General features: G+C 55.7%; 1 protein-coding gene across 7 annotated transcripts in view; it reads left to right on the top strand.

Annotated features, from left to right (window-relative positions):
* Positions 1–2,135: 2,135 nt before the first annotated feature.
* The window catches only part of FGFR2 (fibroblast growth factor receptor 2), a 108,489-nt gene continuing 104,624 nt past the window's right edge, over positions 2,136–6,000 (top strand). For all 7 annotated transcript variants that reach the window (XM_049645859.1, XM_049645858.1, XM_049645857.1 and 4 more), the window contains exon 1: positions 2,136–2,604. The gene's annotated coding sequence lies outside the window, so the exon portion shown is untranslated. The remainder of the gene's footprint in view (positions 2,605–6,000) is intronic.

Raw genomic sequence — 6,000 nt, 5'->3', positions numbered from 1 at the left:
GGGCTGTGGCCTCGCTCCCTTAAAAATGAACACTCTTAAGGGAATAAGGGTCTTGTGATGGATTGGTGTCTTTTCATCCCTAGGAAGAATAAATTCTGCAAACTGCATCTGGACACGAAAGAAGGTGTTCTGATTTGTCATTTTCAGCGGAAGCCTGCCTTTTTATTCAGTGTACATAAAGCTATTGATGAATGGGGTTAGGGATGACGGCTTCCTGCACCAGTAATTTATGTGAGAATGTGTTAACAGCATTTTCAATGGCTAATGGATATGTTGCAGGATGGGAAGGGACTATGTCCTGAGACACTTGAGTTTCCCATCGATGGGGAGTATAAAGACGTAAGTGCCGGTCGCCGCGCTGGTGGACCTTCTGCCGCCTTTTTGTGCCCACGGGTCTGAGAACTTGAAAAGGTATGTTCAGAACAACCCAGGTGTGAGTGGATGGCTGAGGCTCACCTGGCTGAGCTGTCAGTTAATTAAAAGGCTTTAGGACTGATCTGGGTTAAAAAGACTTGACCGAAAACATACCCAAGCCAACGGACCGATCATTTTGCTTGAGAATCAGACCATTACCCTCGCTGTCAAATTTCCAAAATATAATTTCACAGCCATTTGCTGAAGCATTGCAGTGGAGTTGCTCGTCCTGGGTTTTAAGTAATTTACATAAAAAGTTGTCTATTGTGTATTGTGAAGCCAAATGATTTTCTCATGATGTGGCTGGCACCTTCAAAAAATTTTTTCGTGTTATTGAAGTGTGCCATGTCGGTGACCCATGAAGAACTAACTGCGTTTCTAAATGCTGGAAAAGTCGATTTTCCAGGTCAGTTTTGTACTCACTGCTCCATCTATCTTCAGGCCTCAAAAGCATTCTAAAGCACTTCTGGGTTTAATGACCTTTTCCAAGGAAAAATAATTAAGGTTTTTATCTATATTGTCTTGTACTTAAGCAGGAAAGCTTAGGAGCTGGATGAGTGAGGAGGAGAGAAAGTATATTAAAAAAATAAATTACCCCGTAGACACAGCCTAGTGAGAAAAGTAATGGAAAATATGAACTTTAACCAGTTACAGCCTGGCATTCAGTTGGCCAATCTGATTTTGCAGTATAAGAATCTAAGATTCAGAAAAAAGAATTGCTTTGCTCTAGGTCATACAGCTATTTACAGCAGAGTTGTGCCTTTAGAATCTTTCCAATTTCTTTTTATTACTCCAAATACATATTATTAAACAACCCTTTTTTTGTTGTTGCAATTTTTTTTTTAATTTTTTAATGTTTATTTATTTTTGAGAGAAAGAGAGCGCGAGCGGGAGAACAGGCGAGAAAGAGAGCGCCACAGAATCCAAGGCAGGATCCAGGCTCAGGGTGGTCAGCATAGAGCCGGATGCGGGGCTAGAACTCGCGCGCGAGGAGATCATGACCTGAGCTCAAGTCGGACGCTTAACCGACTGAGCCACCCAGGCGCCCCTGCTACAGTTTTTCACTTTTTCTATGAGAGGCCAGATCCAAAGTCAGATCTGCCAATAACCAGCTGTGTGGCCCTGGACAAATTACTTAACCTCTCTCATCCTGTCTCTTTATCAGAAACTGGGATTATTACTCTGCAAGGTGGTTGCACCGATGACAAATAACCGGTTCAGTGTGCCCCGCCCGTGGTGGGGGCTCCATAAGCATCGGTTTCTTCTCTCACTGCTGTAGTTTGGCAGGACAGAAAAGTGCAATGTCCCGCAGACATTTCCAAGCTGCTCTCTCTCTCCTCCAAAAGTTTCAGCTGCATTAAATTTCTCCCCCCTGTTAACAACGTGCGGTCCCTCTAGGGGCAGGGCAGGCAGGCCGTCATTTGTTTTCTGACTTGAACCAAAAACGCAACGCGATCACCCGGCGAACCGTCGGTCTGCGTCCCCTGGGAAGGAAGGGGGCGGTGGCGCGGGTCGAGGCTGTCGCCGCACCTCCGGGTCCCGGCGGTGGCCGGGGTCTCGGGCGGCTCGCGGGCGTCGGGAGCCTCGCGGAGTCCGGGCGGCCGGGCGCGCGGCGCTGATTGGCAGAGCGGGCGCCGCCGTCCAGGAAACGGCTCGGGTTTCAGCGGGGGCGTGACCCGCCGGGAGGGGGCGGCGGCGGCGCGGGCGGCGGCGGCGGCGGAGAGCGCCGCGGAGAGCCGAGCGAGCGGGCGGGCGGCGGGTGCGGAGCGGGCGAGCGAGCGAGCGAGCGAGCGCGGCCGCCACAAAGCTCAGGGCGCCGCGGGGTCTGCGCGCGGCGTAGTCGGCCCGGCGCCGCGACTCCTTCCCGGGCTGCCGGGGCCCGGGCGCCCCGAGGCCGCCGCTTTCCTGGGCGCTCCGAGCGTTCGCGAGTCGCGAGCAAAGTTTGGTGGAGGAGACGCCGAGCCGGAGTCCTTTCTTCCTCTCGCTCCCCAAACCCGAGGGCAGCCGGCGGGCGTCATGCCCGCGCTCCTCCGCAGCCCGGGGTGCGCCTGAAGCCTCGGAGTCTTGGCGCCGGCGAGGACCCGAGGACCACTCTTGTTTGGAGTTTCCCCCCGAGCTCGTCGCTTGCTCCATCCCAACCCACGCCGGGCGCGGGGACAGACCGGCCGCCGGGCAGCGTTGCCATTCAAGGTAATCGCCGTGTCGGGTGCCTCGGGGAGCCTCGCCCGCCGGCGAAGCTGGGGCCGCGGGAGCCCGGGACGCCGGGCGCACTGTCCCCCGAGCGGAGGGCGCGGGGGCACTGGCACGGTGGAGCCTGCTCCCTGTCCTTGGCTCCCTGTCTTTGGCTGCATAGGTGATGGGGGAGCGGGATGCGTGCTGACGGCGGCCGTTCGGGGAGGTCTGCGTTTACTCCTTACCCCCCATCCAGATGCTGACATCTGCCTCTGGCACTGACACCCCCCTCCCTGTCAAACTGCGGCCGGCGCCGTCCCACCGGCCGGCGCGATCCTCCGACCCCAGAGCCGGCAGGCGAGTGGCGGGGCTGCCTCGCTGGTGGCTCGGCCCCGCAGGTCCCGGCTTCGGAGGGGCATCTTCGGGGTGGCTCATCCCGGGGTCCGGGGAGCGCCCGCCCTTGTCCCATCCAGGCCGGGCGGGGGTGGGGGGATCCGTCCTTTCCCGGGACGGAGCCGTTGAATGGGGCCCGCGACCTTTCCGTCGGGCTGGCTGTGCTCGGGGGAGGGGGGGTGGCACCTTAGGGGTGGAGGCCGCTCCGGTTCCCCGATTCAGGCACGGGCGCCCGTAGCCCGCTGCCGCCCTCGGTGCTGGAGGAAGCGCAGCGCGCCTGGGGCTAGGGGGCGAACTGGACCGACTTTTTTCTCGCTCGCCGCCTGTTCAGCCGGCAGCAGCTAGGGCATGTCGAAAGCGCAAGCGAGTTCTAACTTGCGCGCTCGTTCTTTCAGCGCCGGGGCCGCGCCGGGGAGTCAGCCGAGGGCCCTGCGAGACGCTGGCTCCCACTCTCGCGGCCACAGGGCCAGCCTCGGGGGGGGGGGGGGCGGGGGGGGGGGGGCCGGCGGGCCCGCGGCGCGCCCCCGGCCCCCACCCCGGCGGCCCCGGGGCCGGCGGGGGGGGGGGGGGGGTCCTGGCCGGGGGCGCCGAGTCTCCGCCGCTCCCCTCCGAGCCCGCTCCCTCCAAACCCTCCTCCGGGCCTGCCTCCCTCTGGCCCAATTCAATAAAACCTACCCTTAAAAGCAAACCTGCTTTCACACTCGGGGCACCCATTATGTGTTTGGTGTGAAACGCTATCAACATTTAAAACCCCATTGTCCCCCGGGTCCCAAATCCCTGTAAATCTTCCACTGGCCACGACTCATTTTCATCTGAAAAGCCTGTTTAGTTTGAATAGAAAAGCAATCAGGCGCCCCTCTCCCTCTCCCTCTCCCTGGAATGTCAATTAAAATGCAGATTTTTCTGAGCTCTTTAGCGCCCCAAGAAGGGGGAGAAACTCTGGATAAATGAAAGAAGTGGCCACAATGAGCCGGGCTGCTGGTGGTTAGGAGTTCCCCAAAGCTGCTGCAAGTTCTCACTGGCTTGCAGGCGTTCACCAAGGGGTGGATTGCGGTCCTGAGTCAGCCTGTATTTTTTTGAGATTTCAGAATGTTGAGCAGCCCCCGCCCGGATCTGACCCCTTGATAGCTCCCTCCCTTACTCAGCTGGGAAGACGAGGGGAGCAGCAGGGAGGCTTTGAGCTGGGAGATAGGTCGGCCCCCTGGGGGGACCTGGGCATCCCAACCTTACGTGGCCTTGTTGACTTTCCTGATGTAAGATCTCCCGGGAACAAAGCGCCCAAATGCTCGGCTTGGGTGAGCCGGCAGAGGACAGATAACCTAGGAGCTCAATTAAGGCGGGCACTGTGTTGGTTTGCCTCTTGGAGCGTGGGGGCGGGGGTTGGGAATATTCTGGTAAGTTGAGGAGTCCAGAACAAACCTGCCAGCCAGGCTCTCTTGCTTGCCACTTTGCGTGTGTTTGGGGGCAGGTTTGTGCTGAGGTGAAAATGGACCAGGGGAGCGGGTGGCCACGAAGAGCCGTCCATCACAGGGAGGGTGACAGCGCCTCCCCTGCCCGGGCTGAGAAGAGAGTTCCCTTTCAAGGGGAAAAATAAACACGCCGGGGCTTTCACTGAGGCTCAGACTCCAGGAAGGATTATGGTATTGAAGGCAGGAAGCCGGGATTGTGGCCGCCAGCGGCATGCTGGGCCTGTGTTCCCAACACCGAGCCTCGGGACCTAATTATCCTGCCTAGGAGGTCCCTTCACACTTTTGTCCACTTTGGTGAGGAGTTGTGCAGACCTGCTGCCTTAGGCCTCCGCCTTCCAGAGATGTGAGCAGGGGGCAGCCTGGGGCCTGGACCCGGTAATGGCTAAAATTCAAGTTTCTGGTGCAAGCTGACCGGTATGAATGAATGGTCTGAGATTTAGCTGAGGTCACTGACCGGCTTTCTCTGCCTGGAGCAAAGGAAGCCCCCTGGGCTGGGACAGGTGGGTGAGGAGGCCAGGGAAGCAGCCTGGGGGGAAACCTACTAGGATTTAAGGTTGTTTGTGGAGTTGTGTCAGGCAGAAAATTCCCATGCATTCTGGAAATGCTTAGTAAATCAATGGGCATGCTTGTGTACTTTCCTCCCACATGTGTGTAGAAATAGATACGGAGTTATCTTTTGAGGCTCTTAACTTCCAAGAGGAAAGAAAAGTCAGGGGGAAAAAAAAAACATCCTTCAAGCAATCTGAAAATAGAGGGTGTGCTTGCATGCACGCGCTTTTCTTGCTTTTGCTGTGAATCACACCGTTTCACATGTGCTTTCTCTGCAGCAGAGAATTTCTTTTTTCCTTCTCAGGAAATGGTGCAGCAGTCTCTTTTCCCATTTTAATCCTTAGTCAAGGCTAAAAGGAACAGTTTTTCTGATGTAGCTTTGGAGAGGCTCACGCCGTGTTGAAATTTGATGGTATAATTTGAAACCTCAAGTTGGCATACAGAAAGCCCAGGGCTTAGAGATTTTTGTGTTAAAGGTCTCCCCCCGCCAATCCTTAACATGTGGTTGGTTCATTTATAGAGTTTATGGAATCTGTGATTGTTTCAGATTTTCTCAAGTTTGTGCATTTCGGTTCTACACGTAGTGATTGAGGATAATGAACGCATTTAAAGTCATTCGGAATATTTAAGTTTGGGAAGCTCTCTTTGCCTTTGGGTCAAATGGGTGAATAGACCAGGCAGTTGAGCACCCCACCCCCCCCGTAACTTCTACTGTGAAGTTTCAGCCAATAGATTAGCCTATTGAAAGTCATTGTCCCAATCGCATACCATGACAGTAATTTACACGTCACCATCATCGTTCATAACACACCTGTGTTATTCCTCTGAGTTTGCGTCTGCTCTGTTCCTTCACCCGCTCTGTATGGGTTGAAGACATTTACGAGGCTGGGGGCTGCCAGTAGTCACAGCGGAAGGGGGTTCTTCAGGCTTTGAATCTTTTTCTTGGATCAGCTGCTTTGAACGTGTTGCAGTTCCGTTCATTCTTCGTAAGTGGCTGCCTGGC

The sequence above is a fragment of the Panthera uncia genome, chromosome D2, assembly GCF_023721935.1.
Source record: "Panthera uncia isolate 11264 chromosome D2, Puncia_PCG_1.0, whole genome shotgun sequence".
NCBI classification, from domain to species: Eukaryota; Metazoa; Chordata; class Mammalia; order Carnivora; family Felidae; genus Panthera; species Panthera uncia.
This window is presented reverse-complemented; position numbering and strand designations above follow the sequence as displayed.